General features: G+C 43.5%; 1 protein-coding gene across 1 annotated transcript in view; it reads left to right on the plus strand.

Annotated features, from left to right (window-relative positions):
• The first annotated feature begins 19046 nt into the window (after positions 1-19046).
• Positions 19047-21625, plus strand: part of TRANK1 (tetratricopeptide repeat and ankyrin repeat containing 1) — a 51436-nt gene continuing 48857 nt past the window's right edge. The window contains exon 1 of the mRNA XM_041407837.1: positions 19047-19106. The gene's annotated coding sequence lies outside the window, so the exon portion shown is untranslated. The remainder of the gene's footprint in view (positions 19107-21625) is intronic.

Below are 21625 nucleotides of genomic sequence, written 5' to 3' on the forward strand. Positions count from 1 at the left end.
TGAAATGACTGATACTGGACCTCATTAATGTGTATAAATACCTAAAGGATGGGTGCCAAGGAGATGGAGCCAGGTCCTTCTTGGTGGAGCCAAGCAATAGGATGAGAAAGGCAATGGGCAGAAACTCATGGACAGGAACTGATGCACACCTGAATATGAGGAAGAACTTTACTGTGTGGGTGACTAGGCACTGGAACAGATTGCCCACAGAGGCTGTGGAAGTCTCGCTCACTGGAGATATTCAGGAACCATCTGGATGCAATCCTGTGCCATGTGCTCCAGGGTGACCATGTCTGAGCAGGGAGGTCGCATCAGATGACCCAGCGTGGTCCCTTCCAACCTAACCCACTCTGTGATTCTGGGAACTGCTGTGAGAACTGTGGCGTCCATCAAGGCTGAGCTCTGTGCCTATGACAGCAGGACTGCACTGGCTGTGTGACCGCCACTACATGTCTCCAATCAAGGAGATTGGATGATCTCCAGAGTGCTTTCCAGGGTGTCCCTGTATCCACTGTGATATATGTCTCTGCAATTGCAGTACACGTTGTTACTCAGTAATTACTCAAAAATATAAAGCAGATCCTTACTTGTGCAACAGCTAAAACTTGGCAGCAACTTCCAAGCTTTGGGGTCTCTTGAGGTTTGGAGACATTTGTTGAGCAGAGCTCTTGCTTTCTCTGACAGTGCAGCTAGAAAGGGTGGTTAAATATTGGAATGGACTGCCCAGGGAGGTGGTGGAGTCAACATTCCTGGTGGTATTCAAGAGACTACTGGTTGTGCCACAACCATGGTGCCATGGTCTACTTGACAAGGTGGTGGTCAGTCAAAGGTTGAACTAGATGATCTCAAAGGTCTTTTCAGCCCTGAATGATTCTGTAATTCTGTACAGCTTCATGCATCATTCTGGGACTCATGGTCATCACAGTGTATGGGAGACTGGAAACTGTTCTCTTCCTTCCTGCAGAGGAGGAGACCATAGCCACAATGCAATGAAAACTGTTGGTCTCACAGTGGTCCTGACCAGCAGGACTGCAAACAAAGGAGTCAGTGGAACACACATGAATTAAACTGCTGCACATCCAGCATGGCTTTGGGCCTGTGTTGCGCTGCACAAACCCCTTCCCCACAGAAGATCCTCAGCCTCATTGTAAAGGAGGAAGCTGCTGGCAGCTCCCCCTCCTCAATACCAGCCTCCATACACCACCTGCAAGTCCTTTCCCTTATCTACAAATACAGCAAGGAGTTCTCATGTGAACATCCTTTCTGTTTGACAGCAGAAATGATGAATGGATTTTCTTTCATGCAAGAAAATCCTACAACAGCTTCAACGACCAAAATGAGGTAACCCTTTAAGCAGACAGGGTCTGCATGGTGCAGTACACTTGCACTAGAGGCCCATTCAAGGCTTCACAACTTAAGGCTCCCAGTATCAAAAGGGATGTAAGATTATCTGTACTATTGTCTCCTCCTTTATTTTTCCATCTCGAGTAAGAGATGGTACTGGGATGGTGGCAGTCCATCATCTCCTGGTGCAAAACAGCTCTTCACTGCATTTCCCTAAGCACAGTAACCACTGCTGCTTCCAGGCAAGCTGTGAATGGGGCTTCAGAGAAGCAAAAGCTTCTCCAGGATGGCAGTATCACTGCAGTGCCTTGTCAGGGTGATGTAGCAAGTGTATTGCTGTGTAAAACACCAGAGTGTATTCATAGTTTTTATGTCTTGCTTGTAGCTGCAGCTCCAAGAAATGAACATTGTTCCACTTCAATATGCACTCAACTGGCATTTCTTAATCTAGTGTAATGAAACTTCTTCTTATCCTCTTCATATCCACCTGTCTTCATCTTTGAAATTGTACATTAATTGTAAAATGCTGACAGCAATAAACAAAAGAGTTTTCACTTTGCAGAAGGGAAAAAGAAAAAAATCTATCCTGAGAAATATCCCTTCACAGGTGTCACTTTAAACAGGGTGATCCTGTCCAAGGCCATGAAGAAGATACAGTCCCTCTGAGGAACATGTAGAGCAAGAAGCAGAACCACTTCTATGAGTGTTAAGGACTAAGCATGTGAAACCTGGACTGGTGGTACCTTGCTATAAGATGCTTTGCCTTCCAAGGACATTTTGCCCACAGCACTGTCTGGGATGGTTGCTACCAAGTTTCACTCTGACTAATTCCTGTCCATATGCACAGGTGCCTGCAGTGCCCCCAAGCACGACAGATCTCCACAAAAGTCCCTTTTGACGCTGACTTCAAGTTCCCCAGTTTTTGACCTTGGCAGAAATACCTGGGTGGAAGACAGCAGTCCTGCCCCACCACCTCCCTGCTGTGCCTTCCTGAACCTCCAGGTTGCAGTGACAACTATCTTGGCCATGGTGCACTTTTGTTTTGACTTGCAGGAAAAGATTCAGGAATTGTTAGGATGAGTGGGGCAGGGGGAAAAGGGTTAATAGGGACAAAGAGAGGGTGACCTGCTGTACACTCACCTTGACTGTGTACTGACCTGGGAAGCACCAGGAGTGTGGGGAGCACTGAACTTCAAATCCAGTGAATCTGGCTCTGCTCCAGTATCTGAACTTGGAGGAGGATTCTGTTTTCAGTGGCCTTGGACAGCCACAAGCGTCACCCAGAGCAGCTGGAAATGGGAGTAGGAATCTGCTGGATCTCAGCATTTGATCTGGGACAGAAGACATTTTCTCCAACTCTGCCATGCTGCTGCTGACAGCTGTTTGTGCTGTCAGTATCTGCCCTGGACCAACCTGTAGGAAAGTCTTCACATTTGTTCCTTTTACCTGTGTTATAGTTTGTATCACAGAGATGCAGCTCATTTTACTGGATGTCACTTGCATGAAGTTTTAAAATATTTGTATTGTCTGTGCCAAAACCCTAATTTCTGTGTGGAAGCAGGTGTGAAAAAGTCTGTTTCTCTAGCTGAAAGCAGTCATCAAAAGATTTCTTCATATTTACATTGCAACTGCTCCAACTGGAGGTCAGCCCTGCATGCTCATATCTTGCAAGCTTTGCTCTCACCCATTCCATTTTAGATTGTTTTCTGTGACAATGTGTTAAAAAATGAATTCATTTTTATTAAAGCAAATAAAACCCAAAGTATCTAGATTTCATTTAAAATAATTTAGGAAGATATAACCAGTGTATTTTGGTGCCAGAGCACAGAAGTGGTGTTAGAGCAAAAGAAGTGATGAAGAATTAATGGAAAGAGCCTGCTGGAATCTTAATGCTTTTTAAGATCCCAGAGAGGAAAGTTGATTTATTTAGCAATCAATGCTATGAAATTTCAGAAGGCAAGAATTAGTTTCCTAGAAAAACATGAAACTGAAACAGTCCCACAGTCATCAGAGAAGTGTAGTGAGTTTTTTCCCTTAAGATATAAAGGACCATTAAAAAAATGGAATAGAAGAGCTGCAGTCTTATAAAACCTTACTTGTGCTGGGAAAAGGTGGCCTAAATGTCAGTAAACAATATGGATTTTAAATGCTTTGGCTTTTACTAGAAAATCTGTTTTCTTAAATGCAAAGATCTATCTAGTTTGAGGTCTGATAATATTAATCTAATATATTCTTTTAGACATTAGAAAGAAGTTTTTATAATGAGGGTGGTAAAACAATGGAACAATGGTTATGCAGGGAGGTAGTGGCAGCCCAATCCCTGTAAACATTCAAGATCAGGTTGGATGGGGCTCTGAGGAACCTGGTCTAGTTGAAGATGTCTCTGCTCATTGCAGGGGTGGGGTGGGGTTGGGCTAAATGATTTTTAAAGTCCTTTCCAATCCAAACTGTTTGGATTCTATGATACTTTATATAATTTTGAAGACCTAGCCACTCATTACCTGCACCATGTACTTACTATTCCAACTCAAATATATTAGGAACCCCAGAAACATATTTGAAACTTATTTGTAAGCAGTTATTGACCCCTTCAAAGTCAACATTGCTGTATTTGCCTTGAGCGGTTAAAAGAGAGTATTAAGAAATAGTCAATAAGGTTTAAGAAAGAATTGGAGCACGGGATTGTAGCACAGGGGAAGCAAATAAAGTCTGGCTGGTTAGGCATCAGGCACAACACTGTCTTCTGTGTGAAACTAGAACCCAAGACTACCTTCTGAAACATGAGATGTGGCTGAAAAAAAAGCAGAGATCTGCTACACTGAAGAAAGGACTGAAGATTGATGAAATCAATTTGAAAGTTTAGGATTATTTGGGTTTTAGACTGGATTAAGCAGAATAGAAGGCTAAAAGATGAGGATTGCTTGAACAAAAAAAAAAAAAAAAAGCCTGATTTTCTGTTTGTTTTTAAAGAGAAGCAAGTTGAACAGCATTCCAGTACACTACCACTTTAATAGAATTCCTTGTAAAAAACAGCTGCTTTTTTTTTAGGTGACATGCCTGTATCTGGAAATGTCTTCTCATTTGCCCTTGAATAAGTTCCCATGATGTGCATGTTAGTGGAAAATGGCATCTTTCACCCTTCTTACAGTTTTTAATGCCAAACTGCAGCATAGTTTATGACAGTTTCTCAAAAATGTCTCCAGTTGCCAAGGAAGAGATAAGTGAAAGAATGCAAACAAATAACCTTGATTCACAGACCTCTGCTTCTTTTCAGCTTGTCTTGACAGGCACCCAGAGTATCCAGGCAGTTATTTTAACTCTTATCATTGCAGAATACAGACCCACTCTTCATGCAGAGAATTTCTTGCATCTTTAGGATGTAGAATAAAACATTAACACAAAATTTGTGTGACAAAGGTTGGCTGTATATCAACAGAAGAAGAAATAGTACTGGCAGTACTGATGTGTTACTAAACCTGTTTACAGAGAAGGAGCTGCTTTGAGTTGATGCAGTGTCTACCTACCCCCCCCCCCCCAACCCCCCATCTCATGACAGAAAAAAAGGTCTCAGACTCATGTTCCACTGAAATCAGATTATCCCATATATAATTCTGGATAGTACCTGACACAGGATCACTTGTTTAGCCACAGTAGTTTTATTCTGAGTTGGTCACTCATGGTCCAGGGTTTGGTGAAAACGTGCTTCTATGAGTAGAACAGCTGCTCCAGACTACGTGTCAAATCCCATTATACAAAGCCTCAGGCATTTGCATGAGGCAAGAGGAGTTTCTGCTGGACAATATTGCCCCAGTGAAATTTTTTTCACCCTAGTTGATAGTGCATTTTTATGAGTTCTAAAGGAAAGTATGTTCTGGAAGCTCATGATGAGAAAATAACTTTGAAGTATTTACATCCCCTCATCACACCCTGTGTATGCAGTCCTGTCAGGTAAGGAGTTAGTTATTTATTAAGTCCACTCGAGATGGCCCTGGAGCACTCAGATGAACAGCATGATTTGTGCAAGATCCCATAGGACATGCCTGATAGAATTTGGAATAATTCTTTTTTGTCATTATGTTAACCATAATATCACTTCTCTACCTAGGATATGGGCATTTATTTCTATGGACCTTAAACCACTTATAGTTGCATTTCCTATGATACCTTGGGTTTTAGCTTTCTATTTTTTCTTTTTTTTTTTTTTTATTTTGTGGGTCTGGGTTTCATATAAGGGTGGGTTTTCATATATGGAGATAGTAAGCTCTCTTCACAGGGTAGGTAGGCACAACAATTCCTTCTCTAGCTGGGGACCTAGGGACAGTGAATCCATATCTCAGACCCAAGAGTGTAAACAACGTGGACTGAAGAGAGAAAAAAACAAGAAGGATGGGACTTCATGGGCTGGGGCTATAACTGGACAATTAGCTCCAATATGCTAATGGACCAAAACTTATAAAAATGTGAGATCTTGTGACCAAGCCCTCTTTTGCTTCCATCTTGGAGACATCCGGGCAGAGCCAAAGCCGTGGCTCTGGTACTGCCAGGGTGTGGCCTTTGAAGGCCCTTCAGTCAATATCCTTTTATTCCCCTTAACTCTGTCTAGCCTCTGTTCCAGCTGTTTAAGGCAGCACATGGGGAAAAAGAAATACTGTGTTGTACAGGCTGAAGTTTTGTTACACTCCAAATCTTACTGGAAAAAATGGTGAGCACTAAATATGTGGAGTACTTTAATGCACTGTATGTATGGGAACTCGCTCTCCACTGGTTCTCAGCTGTTCAAATTTCTATTCTTTCTTTTATATCTGAACTGGTTTAACAAGAGTCTCTTCCTGTAATGACCACTGTGGCTTGTCTTCACAGCCTGGGACCACTGGTACCATCCCATTTTTGGTTCTTTTACCTTCAATTTTGTTCTAGGATAATAGATAACACAGTCAATAGAGAATAACTTTCTGTTGTCACAATCACCTAAAGGTAGTCTAAACCCAACCTGACCACTGGGTGGTCGCCATCACTTCAAAAATCAACCAGAATCAGCTTGGGCTAACATAACTCAGACAAATGCTGAGACCCCGTCCTGTAAATCCTTCAGGCTTTAATTTGTAGTAGCAGAAATGGTCTTTACTTGACTGCAGATGAAGCCCTGATTCTTAGAGAGGAAATTGCTGTAGGCAAGGCAGCTTGTATTTGTCTTTGCAACTGTGCCAGAACCTTACTTGGTATCTCTTTGTCTGGCATTAAAAACTGTCACAAGCAGAATGCTTATGCAAATTAATCATGTCACTATAAACGCAGCATTTTCCATGGTCCTAAAATGGTATAAAGATGGAATTTTTGACACCAAATTTATGCCAACTTTTCCACCCATTACAGTAACAGCATCATTCCATAGTGTTTAGATTTTTCTGAGCTACTATTCATGATGATGGCAGTTTTTTTGATATCCTACTTATATTTTCCTTTAAAACAAAACATCTTCTGGAACAATCAGGAAGAATGAAACAAAAGGACTGATTTATTCCTTTGGTTTTGTAACTTACTTCCTGTGTGACTGTGTGTTCTTCAGCATGTAAGAGTTACTTTTATGAAGTATTTTGTGAGGTCCTGATGGTGTAATACCTCTGCATAATGTTGTATGTATTCTGTTACTTGTTTTTTCCTCAGGTATTTTGTATATTCTGAAAGCCCAGTTTTTTTAGCATGGTATCAGAGGAAGCTTAGTATGGACTTAAAAGTATGATACTAACTATATAGAATTATATATTACTGGGAAAAATTTAGAGAAAAAAATTAAATTATATACAGGTGTCTTCATCTTGAGACATAAGAAAGAATTTTTTTACAGTCAGAACAATCAATCAATGGAAAGACCTCCTCAAGCTTACAGAGGACCCCCCCATCACTGGTCCAAGGTGCAACTGGACACTGTGCTAGATAATGTCATCAAGGCTCCCTTTCCCACCAAAAATTGGACTGGGAGAACTTTGGAGGCCCCTTCCTATTTGAGCTCTTCTGTGGTTCTGTGTTTATTACATGACTGGACTGCAGGTAAAAAATATTTGTTTGCTAATATTTTCATTGCCAGTAAACACTGGCAGTGTTTTAACCTAATTTTTATTGTTATTTAAGTCCCATTTTGATTTTGCTCTTTAACTTCAATACTTTACAAGAATGGACAAAATATATGTGCTGAAGTTTCAATACCTTGGCCTTTCTTGTAGTAGATGAACTAGCTCTTGAGGGACATCTGAGTCTTGGGCTAAGAAATCTCTAAAGACTTCAATTTTACTGAACTTCTGAGTTAAAATAAATGAAAAAGAAAAAGAAAAAAAAAAAAAAGAAAAGAAAGCTTTATTTTCAGAAAGAAGTGCAGTGGGGTATAAGCCATACTTTTTCACAGCCAGTCAGTGATCTGCATGCTCTAAAATGTACAAGTCACATTTTAGGACATAGGTGATTCAGATACTGGGCAAGGTCTGGAAAAATTTTACCACCACTCTTCCCAAGGTATTTAATGTCTTTTCAATGGACATCAGGAGTAGCAAAAGCACCATGAACTTCAGTCAGTTCTGCTAAATTTTCACTTTTGTGTTTCTCTTGTATGGGGACACCACACTCCAATAACAAGAAAGCCTAAAGCAAATAGCTACAAGCTCAAACAGAGGGAAATCCTTTACTGCAATATGGGCTATATTCCATAACTGTAAGAACATCATGACCTCCAGATAAAATTTGTGTTATATTCTGCGGAAATTTCTGTGGATTTTAGATAATACTATCTGCAGCATGTAATTCAGAATTGGTTGCCTGCTTGTGCTCTAATGAAAAATATAATGAAAACATTTTGTAAGCCTGTAGGAGTTAAAAGACCTGTGGAAATTTTTCTGAGACCTTTGAATAAGTAGTATTCAGATGCTAAATTAAAGAGATCCCTGTATTTTTGAAGGTAGTCAGAGTATATCACAGCTATATTGTCTTCCTCTAGTGGTACGACAGTAACTGTGTAAAACAGATGTGCCTTTTTTCAGACAAGGATCTTTTTTTGACAAAGTGGAATGGACACATAAGCAATTTTTTTCAGCACTTCCTATGTGAATGAGAGGGTTGGGTGTAGTGCTTGGTAAAAAGTATGTAATTCAGGAAGGGTAAATCCTGTCAGCATCTCCAGAACAAGACAAAAGTCTAGATGCAGACCAAACAAGCAGTCCTACAGCTAGGGGAAACATCCTGCACGGATGCTCAGATGTACAGGAATGGCCATGTCAGCCATGCTGTACCCCTGGGGTGGAGGGGATCACACTGGCTGCACTGGAAGGTCCTGGAGGATGGGTGGCAGGTGGTGTCCTTTTTAGTAGTCTCTGTCATGGGTTGGTTTTGAGAGCTTGAATCACAAAAGGGGACAAGAGAAATTTGTAAAACCTCTTTGCACTTCTGAACCCATGGCGGTGCCCGCTGTGGTCACTAAAAACAAATACCTCCTGCTTAAAACTTGGCATGAACTCATTACAAAAACAAACACAGAAAATCCTGCCAATCTTTCCTGGTCTGCTGCCAGAAGTATGCTACTGCTGAGATCTGAACTGGAACATATTTGAATTAGTTGTCCTGGTAAACTTGCACAGATTCTTGACTTGTTTCCTGATACATAAACATCTCCTGACCTTTGGGCATCTCTTCCTAGGAGTCATCATCTTATTTTGTGTCACCAAGACTGTCACCTCTGTTTCTCATGAAGTAAAGCTCGATGCCACTCTCTCTTGCTAAAATTCTGTCCAGTCCTTGGTGTTGTAGATGGCATGTTCTTTGCTCGTTAAAATTTGGTCTTCACGCTCCAAAACACCTGATAACCCTCTGCTACTGTTATTTTCACAATTGGCTTCATACAGTCTTAGTGATCTCAGGGAGGTGGCATTCACATATTACACCATTATTAGAGACTGAACTGTTGAGGGATAATGACTCAAAACATTCCCCCATTTGTGGAGAAGCCAGGGTGCTTTGCTGAAATGGAGGAGGTGAGCTTTTGGGTGTGTAATGGCTGATCTCTGATCTGATAAAACAGAGGGTGAATGATGGGCTATAAGTGAGTTAGGAGATAATCCTTGGAGACTGGATGGTCCCCCTTGGCATGCTATATTATCCTCCCTTGCCCAAACCACTGGGTTATAGGGCTCCTTCTCCTCCTTGTATTTTCCTGGGGATTTTTCCCCACCATTACTTTGGGCCTCCCACCCCCACCCAATGGATCTGGTCCGCAACCACCAATTCAAACAAGACTGTGCAGCAGCCAAGTCTTGTCCCTGGGCCTACAGGTGCTGGGATCTTTACCCTCTCATCCTTTCTCTCTCTTTATTTCTTTCTTTTCCCTTTTGCACATCCATAGGTGATGCTGTTGCACATTCATATTGCAATGTTTCCATGTTGTTATGTAACTGTACATAATAATAACAACAAAAATCACTACATACCTGTTTTTCTTTGCAACCAAATTGTACTATAATAAACCCAATTATTTGTTTTCACTCCAATCCACTCCAAGGGATCTATTAACAAGAACTTGAGTTTCCCTTGCCTTCTGCAGCAGGTTGTAACAACCACACATATGTGTCTGCACCTCATTAGAACATACAGAGATGAAAGCAACAAGGACATGAGTCTGTAGTTACTGACCCAAAATTATCCGAACAAGAACTGAGGAAATTTTATGTATCTAATTCAAAACAAAAGAGTACAAATCCACATACCTTTGTTTGATTATTATTTCAGGTTTCTTCCAGGATGACTCATCTCTGACCACAAGCCTCATGTTTTTGTTTGTTCTGCTGCTGCCAGCTGTTTGTTGCCCATTCTCCAGATTCCTTCAGGCACCACTACTAGGGAGACTTGCCAGTCCCAGCTCTCAACAAAGAGCCTCAAGAAGTGCATTTCCTTAAACCTTCACCATCCCCTCTCGTCCCCACTTTTCTCTTTCTTCTTTTGCCTCCACTCCTCCTTGCTCAGCTCTTTTGCCTTCAAAACAAATAGGTTGAGGTGACAGGCACAGAAGGAGCATGTTTCTTTGCCTGGTCACACTTACCGCTCTCCTTGCCCATTCTTCATCCCTTGCTTGTCTCTGTAAGATTACTCAAACTGCTCCCACAGGAGTGACTACACTTTCTATAAGCAGTCTTGAACTGGCTGGATTATTCCAAATTGTTTAGCAGCCACAAATAAAAATAGCAAAGAAAGGTAACTATTTTTTGTGATACTAAGTGACTTTTATTCTTTTGCATTTTTAATACTACTATCAATACCAGGGTTAAAGCCTAGATAAGAGACATTGCTAGAGCAGTCTTGCCATCCACAACAGATTATATTGCTTGCCTAACAGGATATACAGTGCTTGCTGTCACAGGACTTCAGTCCCCACTCAGGACATACTGTGCCACAACTGTTTTAAGTGTGTAAAGAATCACACTGGAGAATGGCTGTGTTGGTAGCAGACACTAGAGGAACAAAAAGCTTTGTCTTGGAAAGAGCACCAGAGACTGTGCATGCATCACTGACAACTGTAAAATCGTACAGATATCTTCATGGGGGACAAGTAGTCCTTCAGGTGGTTTCTGAGTGTACTGGCCTACATGATGCTGGGACAGACATGGTTAAGCAGTCAGGCTTTAAGGAAAAGGAGCAACAGAAAAGGATAATATGTAAGAAGCATTGGACAGGAGGGATGTAAAGGGATTTTTTAGCATTGTGGCAACTAGCAGCAAAGTAACAAATTAGGCATGTATTTACTATTGGTTGCACTGTCCTTTAGTTATTATGTGCTTAATTAAAAGTTCTTTTAAAGCTAGTATTATCCTGAAGCACCTGATTTCTCTGAAACCTGTTTCTTGACTCAGAAATAAAGCAGGGCAAACAGAAGTCTGTCACCAGTATTACTAGATCAGTTGGAGATAGGCTTTTAAAGTCAATTAAACATTCTGAAATAATCACACCGATGGAAACTGCAGCTTTCCACAAAATCACACCTACACCACAAACTTTTGCCCTCATAGCTGTAACAGCTGGAGTTATTGTTTATGGCCAGCATATTTTTGTGTGTTAAAGAGAGCATAACTTATTTAAGTGCCTAGAAGGCATGGGGGATCACTCCTCCTAACATCTCCCTGATTTTTACAAGTGAGTTGCTGATATACAGTCACTACATGCACAGTGTTTTTTACATAAAAAACCTATTACCGTAAAAAAACCCATCTTATCATATGTTTTTTTACATAAAAAACCCTATTACCTATTACCATGAAAACCCTCCCCATGTCCCTCAGGTTCCCAGAGTTAGTCCTTGTTTTGGCTATAGCTGTATTCCTCAGCCAGATGTCCCCTCTTTATCTTCTAATATCCTTGCATGTGGAATAATTTTGGCATGCCTTGCTTCTCTGCTAAAGGCCTGCAGACACGGTGTCTTCTCTGCTAAAGTTCACAGTCACAGTGTCTTTCAGCTCACAGTTACAACAGAAATTGAATTAACCTTTTTGGAACCACAGGGGCTGAAGGGTGCCCCAGGTGAGGCTGGTTAAGGCTCTTGAGGATGGTGGGTGTCCCCAGGCCCCGATGTACAGTGTAGTTTGTCCTCAGGGGAGAGGGAATGATGTTTGTTCCCCATTTCCAGTTGTGCTGGTGTCAGGCACATGTTGCCACTGAAATAGATACACTGCCTTCAGGGCTAAGTCTGCCTTGCAGCAGGTGATGTGATAAGATGCAGCAATATCTGACACAGGCTTGGCACTGTACTCTCAGGAGCCAGGAGATGGTGACTGCAGAGAGCGAGAGCTATTGGTGGAGTAGCTCTCTCAAGCTCAATATGACCCAAGGCCTGTGACATGCACTGTAATTCTCTTTCCTGGATGTGTTATGAGGGCTGTTCTTCCTCTCAAAGTGAGGTTTTCCCATCATTGAAAAAGAAGCAGAGATAAAAAGAAGGATTGCTAGCACTATGCCAAGGCCCATCTTTCCATGCAATGAATGTACCTGCATCACGAACTCAACACAGGTACATGTGTTGAGTGACAAGGAATTTGAGGGCCCTATTACTCAACCTGCCATGCAAAAGAAATGCTTTCCCTTGGAAATGTACCCACACAGACACCTCTACTCTATAGTCACAACAGCAGGAATTTAGTAGCTATGTATAAATGGCTTTATACATAATTTTCTGCTGCCTTACTGGGCTTTATGAGCACCTCCTCCCAGTGCTCTTTGTCCTTTATGAGCACCTCATATCAACCAGTACACATAACTCCTTACTGCTTACATACAGTACTGCCTCCCCGAGTGGGTCCACCCTTTCCAGTTACTGCTGCTTTTCCACTCATACAGATCAGGAAATACAATAATTTGCAGACTCAGTAATTCACTGGCAATGCATGTGACATGCTGCATGAGAAGGAAACGCCCTGCTGCACACCAGAGAGAGGCTTGCAAGCTGCCAAGTTTCATTTTCACAACTGAGTTATTAAAAGAAAAAAAAATAGTTTTGTTTTCTGTCTCATGACTGTTTTGACAAACACACCCATAGCATGCCAACAGAAGTAGCAAAGATTGTTGTGCCAATGACGCAGGTCAGAGTCCCTTCTGAGTCAAAAAGCAGCGAGTTCCACTTTCTGCATCGGTATTAAAGTGGGTTGGTCCTTGGTTTCTCTGTGCTGCACCGAAACATCCCTAAATAACAATGATGGGGAGTCTGGATGTGTCAGAGACTGCAAAGATTGATGTCTCGGGACATTTTGGGGTGCATGTGTATGGGGGAAGGGGCAGGTCAGGCCTTGTCCTGGTGAGGTGGTACAGTGCCCTGTGCACTCCCCCTGCCTTAGGGCTGTATCCCAGCCTGGGAGTGGCTGCCAATCCCTGGCACACCAGGGACAACACTCCACACCCACCTCTGGAGACCCTAACCCAGCTCCTGAGTGGCCAAATGACCAAAAGTCCTCCATGGGGGAATGGACCAGGAAGGCCAAGGTGTATTTAAGGCTGAACATGAGGCAAGGTATGTCCTGACCCTGTCTCCTCTTGGAACTTCTACCTGAACACTGCTGGTGTTAGTTTCAGGAACACATAATCATGGAATGATTATACGCAAGTGCTTTTATTGAAGAGCCCTGGGTGTCAGGGGTACAGACCCAAATCTGACTCCCACATGGGTTCAGGATGAACATGTTTTTATACCCTTATTGCTATATAACTACATATTAATTGTTAAACTTATATTGTTCTATTGCATACATTGATCTCATCCAAGCATGGATTCTTGTAATCTCCATCTAACCCCCCCAAACATCGTTTCTCTTGATTCCTGTTATGATCAAACAATAATCATATCCAATTGCCAAACAATCATCACATTTAACAATCATATCATTTATCATATAACAATCATATCATTTATCATAGTCATTAAATGCTTATACAGGTGCAGTTTCACATGATCCAGTAAAGCCCAACATTTTCCCAGGGCCTACCAGGCCTAACCTTTCCTTCCAACTCCCATGATTTTAGATATCTGAATATATCTGAATATCCCATGATTTTAGAAACATTATATCCCTATACTATCACTGGAACCCAGTAGTGGGTAGCTGTATGTGTCCTTTTCTACATATTTTCTGTCTTTCTCTCGTTTTCATTCTTCTAAATTCCTCTTCTTGGAATTTTTGAGTAACTTAAAACTGAACGGATGTAGAGTTTGCTAAGTTAAATGGACCAAGTTAATGCTTTGGGAAGTGTTTCATGTTGATTGAATGTTGCTCTAAACATTGCTGATTTCTGATTCTTTGAAGTTCTCTGATTTTCTAAAGATGCTGATAAAATATTTTTTAGTTGTTTTGACCTTTTGTGCATATCTTGTCAGTATTTCTCTCATTCCCCTAACTCATGAACAACCGTACATGAACAACCGTAAGCCCTTCTAAAAGTCTCATCAAGCAAGTTTTCTGGGGGTCTTACAGGAGGTCACATGAAATTCCAGATATATTAGTATCCATCAGCCACTCATTCCTCTCAACCTTTATATCATGTTGATTCACTCAGACACTTTTGCCTGAATAAGAACTCCAAAATCCCACCCATGTACTTTGATACCTTCAAGTGACTCAGGAAACAAGATTATACTGCATTCCCCCACCTCGTGTGCATGTAGCTACAAAACAATTGTGACTATATTTTGACTGCCTTCTTTAAAAGCAGCTTTGCCTATTTATGTGATGCACTCCATTAGGAGTGATATAAAACCATACGTGCCAAGGTTAGTATTACTTTGTTTCCCTAGTCCCTAAATGGGTAACAGGATAATTTATGTGAAAACTCAGCACAGAAGCTGAATGCTTAGGAGAAGTCCATTTTTTTTTGAGAATGGGATGGGTTGACACCATATGACCATCAAAGCCACTCTATCAGTCCTCAGCAGGAATGGAGGGGAGGGATAAAGTGGGAAAAAACCCTCATGGGTCAAGACAAAGGCAGTTTAATAAAGCAAAAACAAAGGCTGAGTGCAGAAGTAAAGGAAAACATAAGACTTGTTTTCTGTATGCAAGCAGGCCATACCCAGACACTTCCTGGGAAGTAGGGTTTTAACATGCATAGTGATTGCTCTGCCTCCAATACAGACAATTCTTGGTACCCCTCTGTCACTGAAAAGATCCAAATGTGTTCTGTGCCCCTGCAGCCTGACAGCATAAGAGTACATTGTACACCACAGATTCTTACTTCTGTGGGTCTGATGCACCAGGCAATTGAATCTAGTGGTCCAGTAAGCCTGGCCATGCCTTTTGTCCTCCTGGTCACACAGAAAAAAATGAAGTGTGCCATGCAGTACATGCCTGGGGCTCCCTTTCCCTCTGACCAGGGCAGGAGAAGACTAATTTCTTGCGGCATGTCCAACTGCCAAGGCGCTGACCTATAAGGATGAAGATGTACAGAGATGGTCTTCAAAGTTTTGGAAAAGACTTGAGTCCAAAAGTGCAGGTATTGATATCTGGGCAATACATTACTGCCAAACTGTTAGAATATGAAGCTGGAGCACTTCCTCCACGTGGCCTGTGTGCGCAGGACATCCTTTGGAGACCTCATAATTGTTTAGATCATTGTAGATGACTTTCATCACCACTAATTCTCTCCTTTGTCTGTGGTAGGTACACATTCCTGGCAAGTTTGTCCTTGAATGGGTACCTTGCTCTCACACTTGAGAGGAACCATCTCCAGCGACTGTAAATTGCTGACTCTGTTCCACCCTCTCAGCTCTCCAGTTTCTAGCTAAGGATCCCAGCTGTTGGATTTCCTTACTCTCCAGCTGCTGACTGCTGCCCTGTTATCCCAGCATGGGAGCAGCCAGGCAGAAATCAGCTCACTTGTCTGGTGGTTATGATCTTCCCACGTATCTCGAAATTCTGATGATGTCAGGGACTGGGTAGTTTCTGTTTCCTGTATGAATTCTCTGACTCCTTTCTCCAATTTTTGTGCAGAAAAGGCATACTGTGAAAAGCCAGTGTCCACAAAGGAAACAGAGGAGCCTTGCAATTTTATTTGAATAAAGGGAAAGTGTCCACCAGGCCATACTCCTTGGGCTCTCTCTTGAGGTATTGAAGGTGCAGCCTCCTCTAATCAATCCTAAACTCCCAACCACATGTTGCCCTCTTCCTTTACCGTTGGCTGAAGTACAGCCCTCCTGAACTGCCTACTACATATTCCCCCCCTTGAACTTGTATCGTCACTTTCCCTTAAAGTTTGGAGGTTCAGGTTGTTTGGGTTCTGCAGACCCATCAGAAGCTCAAACTGTCTGGGATCTGCAATAGACTTGTTGCAGACCCATCTCTTCTATTCCCCTGAAGTTTAGAAGTTCAAGCTGGATCAAACAGCCTGGGTTCTGTAATAAATTTGCAAAGACCCACACAGCTGTTTTTCCAACACTTGATTGGTTTTTTCAGACCTAGGCCTTAGTGAAGACATTAAGACCCATTTCTTCTACCATTAGTGAAGAGCCCAAACCCCATATTCCAGATCAAGCCATTTGTGAAGACATTAGTGCCCATTTTTTTATCATTTGTCAAAGAAGCAGCTTCTTGCTCAGACCCTTCCTCTTCTTCTTCCTCCTCCTTTATTAATTGACAATATGGATCCATTGTTTTCTTCTTCCACTGATTTTTTTTTCTCAGTACTGGGAGAATTATTGTAGTTGTTGTTTGGGTTTCTGTCTCAACCATGTTCCTCTGAGAGTACTGAACTGTGGCTCCATAGGCAAAAGCCAGGACCCAGTACCGTACTAGAAGCTGCTGGTTTTCACTGGGATAGGCAAGTGGCATGTCAGTTTGCCAGGGTAACTTGCCTCTTCAGCTGTGAATTTTCAGGATTTGGTAGATGATAACTGCCCCAGGAACCTGCCCAAATCCTTCCACACACCCTATCACCCCAGGACCAGCTGTCCCAGGGCACATTTCAGTATCACCTCATCTGAAAATTGTCTTCTTCCTAGATCAGGATGACACTGGATTCGACAAACCCCATAATATGCTAACAGTGTTAATAAGTAGTATTAAACAATTCATGTAAGGATGAACAAGGATCTCTGAGGCCTGCATAAAACTGTCAGCATTATTCCCAGGTATGGAGAGGGATATGTGTTTCCTCATGCTCACCATAAGATACTTCCTCCAGAAGAGCAAGGCCAGAAATCCCAGGGCAAAGGACAGAGCCATTGGTTTTATTGACATGCTCTTAAGCTCAACTAAATAAAGAGATAAGGAGTGCAGCCAACAAGCTCTGTGACCTGCATAGGAGCTTGACGCCGAATAGCCACTGTAGCTATAGAACACTTCATACAAAACTCTTGTTATCTCGTGCCCCATACTGGGCATCAAAAGTACTATGGTGGGTTCACCTTGTCTGGAAATCAAGAGGCCATCAAGATGCTCTGTCACTCCCCTCCTCAGCAGGATGGAGGGGGAAGGAACTAAGATGGAAAAACCCCTCATGGGTCAACATAAAGACAGTTTAATAAAATGGACGCTCAAGCAACAGTAAGAAACTCCAAAAGTTTGCTCTCTATCTCTCATCAGCAAGCAACATCCGGCCATAACTTGGGAAGCAGCAGGGCTTCAGCATGTGTAGTGGTTGTTCTGGAAGGCAAATGTAAATAATGAATGCCACACCTTCCTACTCCTTTCTATTAGCTTTTATATTTGAATAGGCGTCACATGTTCTGGCATATCCTTTTGGCTAGTTTAGGCCAGCTGTCCCGGCTGTGTTCTCTCCCAAGATCTTGCCCACCCCCAGCCTACTGGTGAAGGAGGAATGTTGGTTTTAGCTCCCAAAGCAAAGCACAGCACAGCACGGTGGGGGCTGCTGGCAGTGAAATTACTCCATCCCAGCCAGCCTGGATACAGAGGAAGCAGTAATGCTCAATGCCAGAGAAAAACTTGATTAGAAACGTGGTTCACAGAGGGCTGAATTACTGAACGATCTCCTGTGAAGTATTCATCTTTGACTCATTGATCCACTTTTTATGGTGTGAAAAGGCCATGGGAAACGATATATTAGCAAATGTTAGGAATATGGTTAGTAATTCGTGGAAAATAAATGATGTATAAAATATATATGTATAAAGTAGGCTGTAGGTATGCAAAAAGGGGGGGGGGGCGGGGGGAGAATCCCTTTCCCTCAGGATGGAAAAACCGAGGCAGGATGGCGAAACTACTACGGCAGATGGACACCGCGACATTTGCATTCAAAGGGAACCTCGGCTACACGGGAAATGGGCATTCACGAAGGCATGTGCCCAGTGACACCAGGAGATGATGGCCGGACAAGATGGACATATGGGAGCCAGGGCCATCAGCACCTGTGGACTGAATGCCCGATTCCAGGAATCGGGGAAGCACATCGTTCAATTCCCGGACGAATGCTTTGTGCAGCTTGGGCCGAAGAAAAGACCGAACATGAATATGAAGACTTCGAACCAGAAACAAAGGATCTCTGCCGCGGGCGAAATCAAACGTATAAGAACCGTGGACTGGGGACAGTCGGTGCGGACGAGGGGAATTTGGTGCGATAGAGGCCAGATTCACGTCCACCCGTATAACCCACCGGGGGTGTTACGCTGGCCGATTGATTGGTGGCTGTCGGGACTGTATTACGGTCGCGAAATAAATTTTATTTTAATTTTTTAAATTAAAATTGGCTATTTTTCACTTTTCATTTATAACAGCAAACAATTACATCGAAGGAGGAAAAACCTTTCACTCCCTAGGTGATCATTGCACAGCGGGAAGTCCAAAGGAGCCACAGCTTCCTCGGAGCGGGGCTGCCATGCGAAGCCAGAGGGACAGCGCGGCGCCTCAGGACGCGGGGGTGCCCCTGGCGCGCACCAACGCCGGTTTTCCAAGTATCCTGAAGGCACCGCTACGTCATTTTAAAAAATGGCACTCTATACGCTTCCCGCTGCAGAGGGAGCCCGGAGCCATCCCAGAGCCACTTCCCGAACGTTGTGGCGGGGAGACGGACGCCCGCTACCTCCCAGCCCGCCACACTCCCTGCTGCAGGTCCGGACGGGGGGGACACATCCCCCACGGGCGGGGCTGTCTCGTTTCGATTCCCGAAGCGCCGTGGATTTGTTTTGATTCCCCCACTCCCACTCGCACGGTGACGCGGGCGGCGGGGGCGGGACGCGGGGCGGAGAGTTTAAGGGCGACAAGCGGAGCGCGCCCCGGCGGCGGCGGGGGACGGGCGGGCAGGTAGGTAGATGGATGCGCTTTCCTCGGTCACCCCTTGTACCCCCCTCACCCTCCCTGGTGAGGGGAGCCGGCAGTCGGTCGCCCGCCGTTCCGTGCGGGATGCCGCGGGCTGAGCTGCCCGCGACCCCCGCGCTGCTCCATCGGTGCTTCGTGCAGCGCGGGGGCAGCCGCGGCCTCTTGGGGGTGGCTTCCCGTCCCGGTGGGGCTGTTGGGAGCTTCCTGCATGTTGGAGCAGTTCCGGAGAAGGGGCTTGCTGCCCCGACGAGGAACGTGGGTGCGGAATTTGGCGTGTGGGCAGCGGGGGTGGCTGTGCTGGTTGGGAAGCCTGCCAGGGAATGTGTGGGGTGGTTGAAGGAAAAGGAGAAGTGTGCATTTTTCCTCCGGCCAGACATCTGGGAGTGTGTGTTGGCCTGGTATGGTTTGCGCGGAAGAGCTGGGGGAGATGGGATGCCGTGTCCGTGCTTGAAAAGAAGAGGGAGAACTCCTTTAGCATAGCCCGGAGCGAAGCATTGTTTTCGGTGGTTTTGGATCCTTTCCCTGAGAAGCAAAACTCTTGTACAAGGTCGTGGAGTGGTCACTTAACAAAACAGACTTTTTCAACTGGAAAGGAGTTTGAGCGCAGTGTGCGCTGCTGAAGAATAAATGCAGAAGGATCTCTCACCAGCTTTTGGGGTTTTTTTAGCGATTTACAGAGAATTTTCTTCAGATTTATTGCGAATGGGAAGAGGCTTTGCTTTCCTATGAAAACATGCCAGAAGGAGTATTTCCTATCAGTGTTTTTTTTTTACCAACATGCAATTAAGTTTGTCAAGCACTGGCTGTGAACTGCACAAGCTTGAAAACCTTGATGTTAGGGCAGTCTTGGTGTTTTGGTGTTGGGGTGATTTATGTTTGTTTTTTCCTCATTCCAGAGTCAATACTCTCTGGAGTGAATCTATACAAAGGAAATATGCCGCCTGTTTGTTGCCGTTTCTCTTACCCAGTCATAGAATCATAGGAAATGCTGAGTTGGAAGAAAGTTATCAGGATCATTTAGTCCAAGTCCCAGCCCCACACGGGACACCCACCCTAATAACCACACCATGTACATGAGAGCATTGTCCAAATGCTTCTTAACTTAGACAGACTTCCCTGGGGAGCCTCTTTCTGATATCCAGTGTAAGCCTTCCCTGACTCAGCTTCAGTCTGTTTCGTCGAGTCCTGTTGCTGGTCACGAGAGTGAAGAGATCAGTGCCTGCTCCTCCTCTTTCTCTCATGGGGAAGTCGCAGAGAGCCAAGAGATCTTCCCTCAGTCTCCTTCATGCTGAATAAACCAAGTGACCTCAGCTGCTCCACACAGAGGTTCCTCTTCAGACCATTCACCATCCTTGTGGTCTCCTTTGGATGCTCTCTAACAGCTTAATGTATATTTTATTTCGTGGTGCCCAAAGCTGCAGGTAGTATTCAAGGTGAGGCCACACCAGTGCAAAGAAGAGCAGGACAATGATGACGGGAACATTGCCAGGCTGAGCAAACAACTGCAGCAGTGTAAACAACTCCCTCTTGGACTGAGTTAGGTCTTCTATGGCTGAGCTAGATTAGAGATTTCAAGACTGTTATTTCAGAGAGAAACAGAAAGATTAGCTTTTCCTGCTGTTGCGAGGTTTTGGTGGTTTTTTATGTTGACACAATAATGACACTGTGCAAACAGAATATTGAACATGCTTTTGCATCTTTTTTTTGTATATAAAATGGGAAATGCAAGCATTTTCTTAATTTACTGGAAATCATAGGTATTTGTATGTGTAAACAGATGTGTTTCTTGAAAAAGCAGCTCCAGACATGGCTCAACCATAGGTTTCCTAGGTATGACTTGTTACTGGTAGGTTACAAAGAGGGAAGAATCATTTGAAGCTGAAGGCAAAGAAGCCTGTTTTATTTCCCTTAACAAAACAGGATGTGCTGTGGAGCAAGGCCAGATCTGTTGCTGCTGCAAGCTGTGAAATAGTCTTCAGGGAAGGCTAGTCAAATGTGCCTGGCCTGAGTTCAGCTTGCGAGGACAGGAGGAAGGATATTCTGATGTGTCATCTGGTTTGGCTGGGATAGAGTTAAATTTCTTCCCAGTAGCTGGTACAGTGCTGTGCTTTGGATTTAGGATGAGAATAATGTTGACAAAACAGTGATGTTTTTGCTGTTGCTAAGCAGTGCTTATCCTAAGTCAAGTGTTTTTCAGCTTGTCCCACCAGTGGGGAGGCTGGGTGAGGGCACAGAAAGCTGGGAGGGGGTGCAGTTGGGACAGCTAACCCAAATTGTCCAAAGGGATATTCCATACCATGGAATGTCATGTTGGTCTGTCAGGTTTCTGTTGCCTTGTCCATGGGTGTGAAACTCTTGTTTCACAGGGTCTAAAGTAGGCACAGAGCCTGGTGTGTGCACACATCTCTTTTTGTGAAAGGTGTTGTCTTCTTTCTGGTGCTGTGCTTCTGATGTTCATTTCCTTGCTGTGTCACTTCCTTGCCTAGTACATTTCCTGTGTGCAA

This window comes from Onychostruthus taczanowskii, unplaced genomic scaffold (assembly GCF_017590055.1).
Source record: "Onychostruthus taczanowskii isolate IOZ18803 unplaced genomic scaffold, ASM1759005v1 scaffold28, whole genome shotgun sequence".
Taxonomy (NCBI): domain Eukaryota; kingdom Metazoa; phylum Chordata; class Aves; order Passeriformes; family Passeridae; genus Onychostruthus; species Onychostruthus taczanowskii.